The sequence below is a fragment of the Furipterus horrens genome, unplaced genomic scaffold, assembly GCF_987537825.1.
Source record: "Furipterus horrens unplaced genomic scaffold, mFurHor1.1.pri manual_scaffold_1, whole genome shotgun sequence".
Lineage (NCBI taxonomy): Eukaryota > Metazoa > Chordata > Mammalia > Chiroptera > Furipteridae > Furipterus > Furipterus horrens.
This window is the reverse complement of record NW_028327171.1, coordinates 107,884,788-107,900,973: the sequence shown is the minus strand read 5'-3', so window position 1 is coordinate 107,900,973 and position 16,186 is coordinate 107,884,788. Positions and strand designations below refer to the sequence as shown.

The following is a 16,186-nucleotide window of genomic DNA, read 5'->3' as shown; positions in this document are numbered from 1 at the left end:
GTGCCATACACCAAAAAGGCTTCAGGTTTGATCCCCAAGTCAGGGCACATACCTACGTTGTGGGTTGGATCCCCAGCAGGGTACATTTTCGAGAGGCAACAGATCCATGTTTCTCTCTTACATCACTGTATCTTTCTGTCTCTCCCTTCCCCTCTATAAAATCAATAAACATATCCTCAGGTGAGGATTTTTTTTTATGGGTATTAAGTGACAAAAGATGTACCAGAGAAAGATGGGAACTTTTCTTGCATCCTTGAAAGCTTATAAAAGAAAAATCTTAAAACCAGTAGACCTGGAGTCCTGTTTGGCCCTACTGCCAGCTGTTCATCCACAGATAAGTTACTCAGAGTTTTAAGCCTGTTTCTTATTTCTAAAATGAAGGTAAATATCTACCTCCAGACTTACTGGGAGACTTTGATGCCATTCTACATGGTAAATATTATATTGTCCTTCTTTCCCCGTTGCTTCAGAGGCCCGGAGCTCTATTCCTGTTCACAGTAACTCCATCCCCTTTCTGAGTGAGCATAATAGAGAATAAGAGTGAGGAATCTAGAACCACAAAACATGAGTTCAAATCCTAACTCTATCATTTGCTGTGATCTTGGGCAATTTACTTGACTACTCTGTGCCATTTCTTTATCTCTCAATGAAGATAATAATAGTACTTGCCTCAGGGGGGCTGTAGGATTAAATGACTTAATATGATTCAGGCACTTAGGAATCATTCTGACACACACACACACAAAACCGTACTGCAAGAAATGCTTGCTACTATTATTCCCAAGGGCTTCTTCTCACCTGCCCACCTTCCACAAGCCAAAAGATCATTTTAAGCTCCCCAACTTCCGCTCTGTTATGTACAAAAAGTCCACTGTAAATTGCCACACATCCCCCCAAGGTTTCCTAACGCCCCCCACCCCCAGTCCCAACCTTAAGCGGCCAGGTTACCCGGTCCTCCCACCACAAGCAAACACCCACAGCTGTTTCCAGTCTCTCCTAACTAAGCCCTGGCGGGCTTTTGGGAACCCAGCCTCCACAGGGATGTGCGGCCCAAGGCGGGGAGGGGCGGAGTAAGATGGGTAGGCGGGGCGGGGCGGGAGGCCGGTGCTGTGACGTCACTACCCCGCCCCTCCGCCCCTCCGCTGTGGTTGCCAGGCAACGCTGCGGGTCTCGGGGTTGCCAGGCGAAAGCCAAGCTCTAACAAAGCTGGGTCTCTCGTTCCACGTCTCCTGTCGCTCCAAGCGAAGGCCAGTACCGCCCTTCCCCGCCCAAGTTCTGCTGCTTTCCCTCTGCCAAAGGTGCCAGGCACTGAATCTTTCACCACACTTACCGCCTGAGGCCGGGGCGTTAGGTGTCACCTGGTGCCAGACAGCTTATTTGGGAGCGAACCTCAGGTAGCAACCTCGAAGGGGAAGTGGAGGGAGGGGGAAGCGGCGAGCTCCCCGATGGCTGTGTGGGTCTAAGGGAAGAAAGAGTCTTGCTCATGGGCCCACCTGGATTCTGAATCCTTGTCCACAGAGCAAGAGGAGGGGATTATAATCTTTAAGAGAATATGACTATGGGTGATTGTTGCTCTCTGCCCATACTATATCTATATTTTTGTACCAAGAACTACTCTTTTATGATTTCTTACATAGAAAACAGTGATTTGGAAACACAACAGAATCTGGGATCAGAGCCCCTGGCCCTCACTAACTAGCCACACCTCTTCTTTTTCTTCTGTAACATGGATATAAGAATACCTGGGGGTTGGGGTGGGGGTTGTCCTGAGGACCAATGAGCATGACTTGCACGTTATAAATGACTATCATTGATTCATTTTCCTAATATTTATTGAGCACTGACTATATGTATTCCAAGCACCAGGCTAGGCACTGGGAATTCTATAGTGAACAGAAATTGATCGTTCCTACCCTGAAGTTTACAGTCCACTGGGAGAGGCAGGTATTAATCAAAGAATCATGCAAATAATGTACAATTCGAGCTAACTGATGGCAAGGAGAGCTGGGTAAGTGGTTCTCTGAGAAGATATAATGAAACTAACAGAGAACTCAGGGAAAGCTGGGCTGAGATTTAAAGAACCTGTGAAATGGTGGGAGTGCATTACAAGCAAAGGTAACCATGTGTCCAAAACCCACCATCTCCTATTCCAAACCCAGACAAGTACATGCAGTTCCCTGGTCTTGTGTTCCAAGAACTGTTCATAGATACTACCTCCGAGATTCTGGTATCTGGAGCCTTTCATTCATGTAGTTGTAGCCTCTTTTTTGTATAACTGAAGCCCTGTTTAACCCACAACAATAAACCCAAATGAGAGATTCCAGAAACCAATCTATATTCCATATGTGATAAGACCTATATTCTTCAGCACTCAGCATGTAAGTGTTGGCCACGATTCTACATTGGGAGGGATGTGAATTTTAAAAAGAAGAAATATGTTGAATTTTAGGAGCTGGAGATTAAGCAGCTAGAGTGGATAATTGAGGGAGGCCTACCATGCTGAAAGCTTTAAGAATGGAAAAGAACTTTACAAAAACACCAGAGTCGTGAAATGTTAAGATAAAATGGATTTTTCCTACTTCTTTTATCTGAAATGAACAAATGGTTCATATTACTCAAAGGCATAAAAGTTGGGCTTTGGGGCCTCTCCAACCTAAGGAGCCTATACTTCTAAGTCTCTGTAGCTCAAAAGTACATAGAACTCCTGAGACTATATGGGAACAGAGGAGGAGAATTTGACCTGACCCTCCTTCAGTGCTCTCCATTTCTACTGTGGTGCCACCATCTATCCAGTCATCCAAAGCTGAAAATTGGGGAGTCACCCTAAACTCTTCTTTCTCCTAGTCCTCCTCCCTCAGTGGTTACCAAGTCCTGTAGCTCCTGTCTCTCTTATCCTTCCCTATTGCAACTGCTTTTCAAGGCAACAGAGCTTGAGAGTTATTACCAAAAGTGCTGCCGTATTCTCCTAATGAGAATCCTTGCCTGAAGCTTCAGTCCACTCCTTTTACTGCCAGTCAATGCCTATTTCAGAGTTCAACAAAGAGAAAGAAGTCATATAACAAGTTTAACAAAGATAGTTCAATATAAAGAATTTTTAACTGTAATGGATTGGAGTAATGGAAGATTGGTTAGTAAGACAAAAAGAGATCTAAAACATACACATATACAAGGAGCAACCATGACCCTTGAGATAGATTACTCAAAAGAGACAACCTTCAAAGAGCTTGTTGCAGAGGGTGTGACCACGACTCACTGGATGGCAGAGAAACTGTTGAAGTGCCAAGGAGGCAAAAATCTACTGTCTGGGATGACAGAGAAGGCCCTGCTGAAGGGTGACTAAATCACTGCCTGCACACTGCTACAAAGCTTCCCAAGAGAGGTGCCAGGGGAAGCTGGGAACTGCTGGTGACACTGTACTGCAGCAGTCAGACACTGAAGAGATCACGTACTGCAGGTGCTGGTGAAACTGTGCACTATAGGATCCTAGCACAGGAGAAACTGCATGTTTCTGGGACTAGCAAAAAGACTCCATCTGTGGAACCCACAGAGAAACCCCTTCCTCTTCCAGTGTGCCTCCAGCACCCTCTCATGAGGAAGCTGAACATTATGCCTGCTGACAAAATGAGAAATATTTTAAGGGCCTAGTTCTGTTTTGCTGAGAAGGCAATGCAGGGTGAATTTGAAGAAGTGGCACTAAATTGATAACTGGAGCATCAAGATAAAAATCAAAATCTGATTGTATGTCTGTAGTGCTTAAATTCTCTGGTGGCTCCCTAATGCATTTAACATAAAGTTCAAAAGCCTTACCATGGCATACCAGACCTTTTATATTCTGAACATGGGCTGTATTTTTAGCCTTAGGCCCAGATACTCTCCTTTTGTCCATTGTAGCCCTCCATAATTACTCATAGTTCCCTGGATTCACCATGTTCTGACACCTCCACACCTCTGTCTAAGTAGTCTTAGCCACAAAGAATTTCCTCCTTGCTCTCATCAGTAAACAGATACTTATTAAGTACCTGCTCTGTACCTAGCACTGCTCTGGGAGCTAAGAATAGAGCAATGAACAAACCAGGCTCTCTCAAGTCTCTGTTCAAATATCATAACCCTTTGGGAAGTATTTTCTGATCTCCTCCTACCTTTAGCTAAGTTAGATTTCTCACCCAGGGGTTTCTGGTCACCTATATCTAGTGCAGACTTGTTGACACTTATTATACTTTATTTTAACCACTGATTTTCCCTGTCAGTCTCTCCCAGTAGACTGGGAGCTGTCTGAGGGCAGGGGGTATGACTCATGTATTTCTATATCCCAGTATTCAGCATTATTCCTGAATAACATAGATTTTGTTAGATTTTTTGCCCAGGGTTACATAATAAGTCAAAGACAGACCCAGGACCAGAATCCCGGTCTCCTGTCTTATAGTCAAGAATGCTTCTTAACTGCAGCTTAATCCACCCTGTGGGCGCTATTGGATAAGATGAGTCCATGTTAAACATCATAAGGAATGGTAACAGAAATAGGACAGAAATATAGCCTTGATCTTATATTGAAAACTATGGTACATTCACCCCTCAGAGCCCTTTTATACTTTGAGTCCTAGAATCATGAAAATGCTGTAATGAAATCAGAAGTAGAGAGGCCAAGTAAATGGGTGAAAATGATGTGGGGGTATTCTGACACTTCACTCAGAAAAATGAAGACTTTCATATACTTGTGAAAGACAAGATTAAGGTGACCCCAGATTTGTATAACAGATTCTCAAATCAGGGGACATGCTACACAGCTTGAGGAAACACAATAAACATAGAAGTCTGTAAATGATACCCTGGGACCTGGACCATGGTGTGAACATGGAGTAAGTCATTGAAATATAAGCATGGCTAAGTTAAGATACATCAAAAGATGTTCACTTGTCAAATAATAAACATGGAACTCCTAGAGGTGGTACTAGTCTGATATATAAGCAATTTTAGGAAATTTGGTAACAACAGAGCCAAAAGCTCTACTCAAAAAAAAAAAAAAAAAAATGACAAGATAAGGTAGGACTACTCTTACCAATTTCATTATTGGCATCCAAATGCTGGGTTGGCTTGATTATGGACTAGTTCAGGATAGAAAAAGATCCAGACTCTTGTGAAATAAAGTTGGAGAGGCAAGATAATATGAATAAGACAAATTGTGGAGAGCTTGAAAGTCAGATAGAGCATCATTTTGATAAGAAAAAATGAAAAGCAGCTCTACCTCCAGCTAGAAAATATTAGGTTGCAGCAGCTCCAGGCTCCCACTGCAACAACAACAACAAAAAAAAAAAATCTAGAAAAATAAGTTTTAGAAACATTGAAAAGATATGAGAGCTTTAGAAGTAATGAAGACTAGATTAAAATATCAGGAGGGTGGAGAGCTCTTCCATGAGCTGATGATCACAACCCATTTTCTTCCCTGCGGACATTTGCCAACTTTGAATGTGGACTCAGGATTGTGCTTGAGCCTTGCAGAAAGACTTGACTATGGTGTAGTCAAAGAGCACTGGCACAACAGGTTAGAAATTTGAGGCATCCAAACATACTTCAGTTTTTATACAATATTTTACATACAGTTAAAAAGTACTAGGCATGCTTAGAGGCAAGGAAGGTGTATCTAGAATCAAGAGGTAAAAAGAAATTAGAGAGGAGATCCACAGGTAGATTCAACCAGTGGAGTTATCAGACATTGACTCTAAAATAACTATATATGATATGTTCAGGAAAATCAAGGGAAGGGGTGCATAAATGGACAAAAATGGAGAATTTCAACATTAAACACAATATATAAAATTAAGAATTCATTGAATGATCCTGGCCGTGTTGCTCACTTGGTTGGAGCATCATCCCATAACTGAAAGGCTGCAAGGTTTGATGGGTATCAGGGCACATACCTAAGTTGTGGATTCAATCCCAGGTCTGGGTACATACAAGAGACAACTAATTGATGCTTCGCTCTCTCATTGATATTCCTCTCTCCCCCTTCCTCTCTGTCTAAAAGCAATGAAAAAAATGTCCTCAGGTGAGGATTAAAAAAATAAAAAGAATTCATTGAATGGCTTTAACAGCAGCCTGGGCAGCAGAAAATATGGTTAGTGAACTCAAAGAGAGAATTACAGAAAATATCCAAACTGAATGACAGATTTAAAAAAATAGAAAAACTAAACAGAGTGTATGGCCTAAAATAGATATAATTAGTGTTCCAGGAGGTAAGGAGAGAGCATAGAGTCCCAGAATGTAAGGGAAGGGTCAATATTTGTAGAGGCAATATTCAAGAACTTTTTTAAAGTGATGAAATACATCTACCCACAAAGCCAAGATGCTCAGCAGAACCTAACCAGGAACACCTGGGCGTATCATAATTAATCAAACTAATGAAAATCGAAGATAAAGAGAAAATAATAAAACAACCAGAGGAAAGAAGGTCGTCGTCGTCGTCGGCAGCCATCCGTCTCGAGAGACGATGGTGTAGCTTCTTAAGAGTCTATCTGCACCGCCGAGAATGGCTGTGCAGTCCGACTCGGGAGTGACACGGTATCTGTCTCCTCCCGTGTTGAATCGACATCTTGCGATGACACTGGAGTGTCCTCTCCAGTGAAGCCGAAGCTACAGAGCCTGGGCAGGGTGATATGGAGGGTCTGCTGTTGCCCATGCAGCAGACCCCCCCTCTCTTCGCAGCTGAAGGATCCAAGGGAAAGACGGAGTCAATACAGCTTGGCTTCAGGTGCGCCGCAGGAGTTGCCGGTGTTGACTACAACGTCAAACCGCCTTAGGGACTCCGGCTCCGGATTTTCTGTCGGGGTTTACTCCCTTAGCCTTTCCCCTGAAGAGGTATGCCGCAAGGCAGCGGAGGTTTTTTGGAGTCAGAGTTTTCCTTCTCTGGGAAAGAAGGTACATTACCTCCAAAGGAACAATTAAAAGACATTTGGCTTATTTTAAACAAACTATGGCAACAAAAAGGCAATGGAATTAAATACTTAAAGTGCTGAAAGGAAAAAGTTGCTAACCTAGAAATTCTATACTTAGTGAGTATGTCCTTTGAAAAGAAAGGCAAAATTAATACATTTCACACAAACAAAAAATTACAGACTTATATCTCCACAAACCTACACTACTGAAAACAGAATTTTTCAGGCTGAAAAAAAAAAAAAAAAAAAAAAACAGAAATAAATAGGGGATTTACCCTGACCATTAGGAAAAAAGAACACATGGGCTTAAATAAGCAGGAAAAAATTAATATTGACTATTTTAAAATAACTTCATATGCCAACAATAATGTATATAGAAATAAAAGGGTAGAAGAGGAATATTAAGTTAAATTGTTATAAGGCTACTTTTATTATTCATGAAGTAAAAGCATTAGGGTAGACTTAATAAATTTAAAATATTAATGTAACCATTATAGTTATCAGTAAAAAAATAATAAAAGAATATATAACTAAAAAGCTAATAGAAAAGTTAGAATAGTAAAAAATACTTGCCTGCTTTAAAAAGACAAGAAAAGAATAAAGAAACATAAGTTAATAAAATAATCCCACTTACAATTACATCAAAAAGCATAAAATATATAGGGATAAGTTTCAGCAAAGAGGCGAATGATTTGTACTATTAAGAAACAGGTGACAAGGGACTTCTGGCCATGATGGAGGCCTAGTCAGACACACTGGGTCTCCCTCCTCAACTAAGAAGGAATACAACTACCTCAAAACTAGAGAAAACCAGAAGTTCCAGAAAATTGAGCTGCATGGAAGTCCAACAAACAAAAATATAAAGAAGAAATACTCATCCAGACAGGTAGAATGGGCAGAGAGGACGCGGTGTGGTGGTGGCAGCAGCAGGTAAGCAGAAAGAACAGTCAATGTTTTAAATAGTAGGGAGGGACACCTGGGGAGTGTTCCCAGCACCAGACCAGACCACATAGCTCACGGTTCCAGCGCTGGGGAAAAATAAAACCTCATTGCTTCTGACTGTGCCAACTAGTAGGGGTTGGGGGCAGAGGAAGAAACTGCCAGTCCCTCAGTAGAGTCCACTTGTTTAAAGGGGCCTCACGGTCCTAGAATGTCTGCAGACCCACCCACTCTGGGAACAATGGCCAGAGCAACAGCTAGAGGGGCTCCAGTCCCATACAGAAGTGGGAGAAGTGCCTGCTAAAGGGGGGAGTACTGAGCAAGGGGCATTGTTCCCTCTCAGACCCCTCCCCCACATATAGCACCACAACGTGGTGAAATGGGTCACCTGTACTGATGAATACCTAAGGCTCTGTCCATTACAACATAACAGGTGTGATAGCTCTACCTAAGACACAGATGCAAATGAACACAGGAGCCTGCCAAGATGAGGAGACAGAGAAGTATGGCCCCAAAGAGGGAACAGATCAAGGTTCCTGTAGGAGAACTGAGCAACAAGGAGATAGCCAACCTAACAGACGTAAAGTTCAAAACGCTGGTGATAAAGATGCTCACAGGCTTGACAGATATAGTTAAGCATGGCAAACGCATAAGGGAAGATGTGAAGGCTATGCTAAATGTAATGAAGGAAAATCCACACAAAACCAATGGTGAAGGGAAGGAAACTGGGGTTCAAATCAATGACTTGGAACATAAGGAAGAAAAACACAGTCAACCAGTACAGAATGAGAAAACAAGAATTGAAAAAAATAAGAATAGGCTTAGAAACCTCTGGGACAACTTTAAATGTGCCAACATCATAGGGGTGCCAGAAGGAGAAGAGGAAGAGCAAGAAATTGAAAGCTTATGTGAAAAAATAATGAAGGAAAACTTCCAAAATTTGTCAAAGGAAATAGACAGAGGGCTCCAAACAAGCTAGACCCAAAGAGGACCACACCAAGACACATCATAATTAAAATGCTAAAGGTTAAAGATAAAGAGAGAATCTTAAAAGGAGCAAGAGAAAAGCAGAGACTTACCTACAAATGGGGTGCCTATCAGCTGATTTCTCAAAAGACACTTTGCAGGCAAGAAGGGACTGGCAAGAAGTATTCAAAGTGATGAAAAGCAAGGATCTACAACCAAGATTACTCTATCCAGTAAAGTTATCATTTAGAATGGAAGGACAGAAAAAGTGCTTCCCAAACAAGGTAAAGCTAAAGGAGTTCATTATCACCAAGCCATTATTATGTGAAATGTTACAGGGACTTATTTAAGAAAAAGAAGACCAACACTAGGAACATTAAAATGACAACAAACTCACAACTATCAACAACTGAACCTAAAAAATAAAAACAAAATTTAACTAAGCAAACCAGAATAGGCACAGAATCATAGGTATGGGGATCATTTGGAGGGTTATCAGCTGGGAGGGGGAAAGGTCAGAAATGGGGAAATGGTGCAGGGATTAAGAAGCATAATTGGTTGGTTCAAAATAGACAGGGGGAAGTTAAGAATAATATAGGAAAGGGTGAAGCCAAAGAGCTTATATGCACAACCCATGGACATGAACGAAGGGGGGCGGGGTGAGATTGCTGGAGGGAAGGGTGGTACTGAGCAGAGGGGAACAAAGGGGAAAATAAAGAATTTGGGACTACCCTAACAACATAATTAGTAAAATATACCTTAAAAAAAGAAACAGATGACAGATAACAAAATGAACAAACAACACACCAGTATTGATATTAAATGTAAATGAACTAAATAATCCAATTGACAAAATTTTTGGAGTGTAGTTTCTTAAAGTTGTTGACAAAAGACACACTTACTTGGACAAAAAGATACAAAAATATTAGCAGGAAAATTTGGAAAAATGTATACCTTGAAGAAATTGAACAAAACAGCTAGCAAATCAAGTTGACTTTAATACAAGTAAAACCAGAAATAAAGACAGGCACGTCATAATAATAAAAGGGTCAATTCAATAGGAAGATTCAAAAATTCTAAATATGTATGGTCCTAATAACAGAGCTTGAAATTTTATCAAGCAAAAATTGACAAAACCACCTCCTAGTTGGAGGTTTTTAACACGCCTATCTCAGTAAGTGATAGAATAATAAGAAAAAAAAGTAAAGTATATAGAAGATTTGAACTACATAATTAAACCTCTTGACATATATAGAACATTATACCTAATAGCTGCAGAGCAAACATTCTTTTTAAGTATATATATAGAACATTTATCAAAATTTATAGAAGCTATTTGAGAAAAAATATATAGATTATAAAACAAACAACTAAACTTTAGAAAATGCTTCAACAAACTGATGGTAGAGACAAAAATGAACAAAACAAATGGAAAAGGAACAGCACAGACTTAGGACAAGCAAGACGTAATAACTATTATACAACAGGACACGATGTTTCATGAGAGAGTGATCAATTTCTCAAATGCAAAACAAAAACCAGGAAGTGTTATGGGCAAAATCACTAGATTTAGCAGCCCTTGAGTCATTGATGATATCTAAATTTGTGAAAGCAGTTTCAGGACAATCATCAGGATGAAAGCGTTATACAGGATTAAAGGAGGAGGGATCATGTAGAAAGGGAGTCAGTCCTTAGAGCACTTGGGAAGATTGACCATTGAACAAGAGAATTAGACCAAAGGAAAGATAGTAAGGGTAGAAAAAAAATTAAGAGATGGCCAGACTTTGCCTATTTAATGGAAGAGAAACTGCCAGCGAGGTGGAAACAATGAACTTTTCTGGAGAATGTAGAGGGGTAACAGTCAAGGTCTGTTGCTCAGGTCTTGGACAAGGAACGAACTACATGCTCAAGAGGTAGAGGAAAGAACATGGGACCAAAGAGATAGACTGAAGTAGGCCAAGGATGGCAGTGTGAATTCACTCTGACATCCTTGATCTCAGGTAGGAAATGACGTCAGCTATTGAGAGTGAGGACAATAGTTGGGTGGGATGTAGGCTCAAAGGGAAAGTCATTCAATGACGATTAAATGGAAATAGAATTCTGTTGTTGGGGAATGACAAAGACCACTATGGAAGCAGGAGTGGAGGAGCGAGAGAGGAGAGGTGACGCGAGGTTGGAGTGTGCCGCGCTGGGTGATACTGTAAAGATTACTATTATGTTATTGACCAATAAAATATAAATAGAATGAGGTCTAAAGAACAATCTGAATCCAAATATGACTGCCAATTAAATGAAACCTAACTTGATATAAGCCTACTTTTCTGGTTCTTTAAACTCTCTCAGTTTATTTCAATCTTAGAATTACATGACCACCTTAAAATTTGTTCATGCTTTGGTGTTTTATAGGTGTCAGAAATCTTAAAAAAAACCCCTCCCTCTACCAACCTCAGCAAACAATTTCAAATCTCTTGAAGGAATTCCAGCCCCTATTATAAATTAACACAAGGATACATTGCTTTATCATGCTGCTTCAATAAGAGAATTAGTGAGTGGTTAGCTAGATGTTCTTATTTCTTTCTCTTGGCTTCTGTTTTCTTCAGAAAGTACCTGGTGTCTTTGGCCTGTGTGATATTATATGAACTCTGCAATCAAAATTTCTCTGTAATCAAAAGAAGTTCATCTGGTTTGCTAATTTGTCTCAAACTTTCTTCCTGGCTTCTAATCAATACTTTAGTTGAGTCATTTAAATTAGGAGCTAATTGTTCCTTTAACAGCTTATTTATTACAGTTCACATTCTAATGAATATTCCTTTTAAATGATATAAATCTCAGATTTTACCGGAAATTGATTTCAATAACCACCAGCATCTCTTCTATAACACATAAAGTTTAAAGATTGAAATGAAACTTAGAAGTTTTCAACAGAAGTACTTGACACTGCACTATAACCAGCAGAACTTCCCCAACCTTTTTCATGTCATGGCACATAGAGGAAATATTTGTGAAGCACACTGAGGTGAACTATAGAGTATTGGTGGGTGTATATGGTGCTTATGAAAAATTCAATATATATATATATATATATTGCATAATTATAATAAAAAACAAAGTACAGAATAAAAGTTAAGATATGGAATGTTTGATTTAAATAAAACTTCCCCCCAAATATTTTAAGACTTTTGATGGAAAAATCAAGCTTTCTCTCTTTTCATGAGTTTGCTTTATACTAAATTTTGTGTTGATATGACTACATGCAGTCCCTGACCAAAAAATTTTAATGCTGTTCTCTTCAATTATTTTAGTCACCATCATTGAGAAAGTTGGCCTCACAGATGGACCTTTGCCAATGGTAGAAGGGTATTTATTGATTTTTCTCCAGCTGATAGAAACTTCTTTCTCATTATTAACCAAGATTTGAATCATTTTTTCTCTTCTTTTATTGACATTCTTACTATAATGTGAATGGATTTTTAATGTACTTGAATTTTTACACTCCATATATTTCCAAATAATGTAACACTTAACAGAGGTATGGCTATTAGTCTTCTTTAGGATCGAAGTTAGAATATCAATTAAGCTCCCCAACTGAACTAATTCTAATCTCACATTTCCTTTGAATTCATGAATATTGTTAGTATATTTTGTTATATTTTCACACATTCCTTGCAATTTTGATTAAATTCATTCTGGTGCTCAAAAAATGTTAAAGCCAATATTCTAAAAACAATAAATTCTCCTCACCAATTCTGCAATAAGAGTCATGTTTTAAAAAATTCCTCTTTTAGCTCCTAACCTCCAGAAAATATTTTCTTTTGCTGGTACCTTGGTAGAAAACATCAGACTCTTTCTTCACATAAAGCTGAAAATAGACTGACAGAACCATAGCGGCTTGGATTTTATTACTAACATCCTTTAGTGTGGAATTTTCATGTACAGGCGAATGTATAGATGAGAGCTTTACGCAAACAAAACTGTCTTAGTTGCATCTTAGGTATTCAGAACATGGAGAACAGATATGAAGTGAAACCTTCCCACCTTCTTGTCATCACAGATTTCCCACCAGTGCAGAAACCGTTGTGCTTGCATGACCCAGAAAATCTGATTTGTTTTAAAGTATATAAAGTGCTTCAAATACTTCATCCTGAGTAGTTTATTTTGGTAATTTATGGCAAAAGATATTCTAAGCATTCCTCTCCAAGGATTCTAACTAGTGCTATTAACCTGAATACTGTCACTAACATCTGCAGTCATCACTCTGTGAGGAAATGCTCTAATTAATTAGTCCTCTAGGGGGTGTCATCAATGCATTTTCTAATAATATTACTCCAGAGTAGCACTCTCTTATTTGCTTTACTTATTTAGTTTCAAACGTGGTCATTTCCCAAGCAGGTTAGTAAATGAGTGATTCTATAATTGTAAGAGATATTTTGGCTTTAGTTCCTAATTATGTGACCTTTTAATTAGCTCCTTGAACCCAGCCTAGTGTCAAATACTGTTGTAGTTGTAAATATGGTTTTAAACAGTTTCACGAAACACTGGTTTTCTTTTTATTTATTTATTTATTTATTTATTTATTTATCTTTATTTTTTGGTTTTTCAATTACAGTTCTCCCATTTTTCCTCCATTTCTCTCCCCCACCCAGCCCACCCCTTCTCCCTCAATCATATCCCTCCCCGTTGTCCGTGTCCATGAGTCATTTATACACGTTCCTTGACTAAACCCCTCCCTTACTTATCCCCCTTCTCTCCCTCCCCCCTCCCCCCCATTGACTGCTATTCTGCTCTTTGTTCTATTTAGTTCTTTTGTTTGTGTTGTTCTTTAGTTTCCTGTATTAGGTGATATCATATGATATTTTTCTTTCTTTGCCTGGCTTATTTCACTAAGCATAATTCTCTCTAGTTCCATCCATGTTGTTGCAAATGGCAGGAGTTCCTTCTTTCTTTCTGCTACATAGTATTCCATTGTGTAAATGTACCACAGTTTTTGGATCCACTCATCTACAGATGGGCACTTAGGCTGTTTCCAGCACTTAGCTATTGTAAACAGTGCTGCAGTGAACATAGGGGTGCATAAGTTCTTTTGAATTGGTGTTTCAAGATTCTTCGGGTATAATCCTAGCGGTGGAATCGCTGGTTCAAAAGGCAGTCCCATTTTTAGTTTTTTGAGGTAATTCCATACTCTTTTCCACAGTGGCTGCACCAGTCTGCATTCCCACCAACAGTGCAGTAGGGTTCCCGTTTCTCCACATCCTCGCCAGCACTTGTTGTTTGTTGATTTGTTGATGATGGCCATTCTGACAGGTGTAAAGTGGTATCTCATTGTGGTTTTTATTTGCATCTCCCTGATGGCTAATGATGTTGAGCATTTTTTCATGTGTCTATGGACCTTCTGTATGTCCTCTTTGGAGAAGTGTTTGTTCAGGTCCTTTGCCCATTTTTTAATTGGGTTGTTTGTTTTCTTGATGTTGAGTCGTATCAGCTCTTTATATATTTTGGAGATCAGTCCCCTGTCTGAGATATCATTGGCAAATATGTTTTCCCATATGGTTGGTTCCCTTTTCATCTTGCTGATGTTTTCTTTTGCTGAGCAGAAACTCTTTAGTTTGATGTAGTCCCATTTGTTTATTCTTTCCTTTATTTCTCTTGCCTTAGGAGATGTATCCGTGAAGATATTGTTACATGAGATATCTGAAATTTTTCTGCCTAGGTTTTCCTCTAGGACTTTCATGGTGTCACGGCTTACATTTAAGTCTTTGATCCATCTTGAGTTTATTCTCATGTGTGGTGTACGTTGGTGGTCTAATTTCATTTTTTTGCAAGTCCCTATCCAGTTCTCCCAGCACCACTTGTTAAAGAGACTCTTCTCACTCCATTTTATGTTCCTTCCTACTTTATCAAATATTAGTTGACCATAGAGGCCTGGGTTTATTTCAGGACTCTCCATTCTGTTCCACTGATCTCTATGTCTGTTCTTATGACAGTACCAGACTGTTTTGATCACAGTGGCTTTCTAGTATTGTTTGATATCTGGTGTTGCGATTCCTCCTGCTGTGTTCTTCTGTCTCAAGATTGCTTTTGCTATTTGGGGTCTTTTTTGGTTCCATATGAATTTATGGAGTATTTGTTCTAGGTCTGTGAAATATGTCATTGGTATTTTAATAGGGATTGCACTGAATCTGTAAATTGCTTTGGGTAGTATGGCCATTTTGATGATGTTGATTCTTCCCACCCAAGAACATGGTATTTGCTTCCATTTATTTGTATCTTCCTTAATATCTTTCTTCAATGTTATGTAATTTTCAGAGTACAGGTCTTTTATCTCTTTGGTTAAGTTTACTCCTAGGTCCTTTATTTTTCTTGTTGCTATAGTAAATGGTTTTTTTTTTTTTTTGTCTCTGTCTCTGATATTTTATTGTTGGTGTACAGAAATGCCTTAGATTTCTGTATATCTATTTTGTACCCTGCTATTTTGCCAAATTCACTTATTATATCGAGTAGTCTTTTAGTGGAGTTTATAGGGTTTTCTAGGTGTACTATCGTGTCATCTGCATATAATGATAGTTTTACTTCTTCTTTCCCAATTTGGATGCCTTTTATTTCTTTTTCTTGTCTGATTGCTGTGGCTAGGACTTCCAACATTACGTTGAATAGGAGTGGAAAGAGTGGACAGCCTTGTCTGGTTCCTGGTTTCAGGGGAAATGCTTTCAGTTTTTGTTCATTGAGTATGATGTTGACTTCAGGCTTTTCATATATAGCCTTAATTATGTTAAGGTATGCTCCCTCTATTCCCATTTTGCTGAGCGATTTCATCATAAATTGGTGTTGTACTTTATCAAATGCTTTTTTCTGCATCTATTGATATGATCATGTGATTTTTGTCTTTCATTTTGTTTAGGTGATGTGTTATATTTATTGATTTTTTAATATTAAACCATCCTTGCATCCTTGGGATGAATCCCACTTGATCGTGGTGTGTGATCTTTTTGATGTATTGCTAGATTCTGTTTGCCAATATTTTATTGAGGATTTTAGCATCTATGTTCATCAGTGATATTAGCCTGTAGTTGTCTTTCTTTGTTATGTCTTCACCTAGTTTTGGGATTAGGGTAAAACTGGCTTCATAGAAAGAGTTTGAGATTTTTTCCTCTTCTTGGATTTTTTGGAATAGTTTGAGGAGGGTAGGAGTTAGTTCTTCCCTAAATGTTTTGTAAAATTCGCTGTGAAGCCATCCGGTCCAGGGCTTTTGTGTGCAGGGAGATTTTTGATTACTGTTTCAATTTCCTTCTTTGTTATTGGTCTGTTGAGACTTTTTACTTATTCTTGATTCAGTTTTGGAAGGTTATATGTTTCTA

The 16,186-nt window shown here is 39.1% G+C and overlaps 1 protein-coding gene across 1 annotated transcript in view; it reads left to right on the top strand.

Moving 5' to 3' along the window:
* The first annotated feature begins 1,343 nt into the window (after positions 1-1,343).
* ROPN1 (rhophilin associated tail protein 1) overlaps positions 1,344-16,186 on the top strand; it is a 35,693-nt gene continuing 20,850 nt past the window's right edge. Inside the window, exon 1 of the mRNA XM_090266019.1 lies at positions 1,344-1,394. The gene's annotated coding sequence lies outside the window, so the exon portion shown is untranslated. The remainder of the gene's footprint in view (positions 1,395-16,186) is intronic.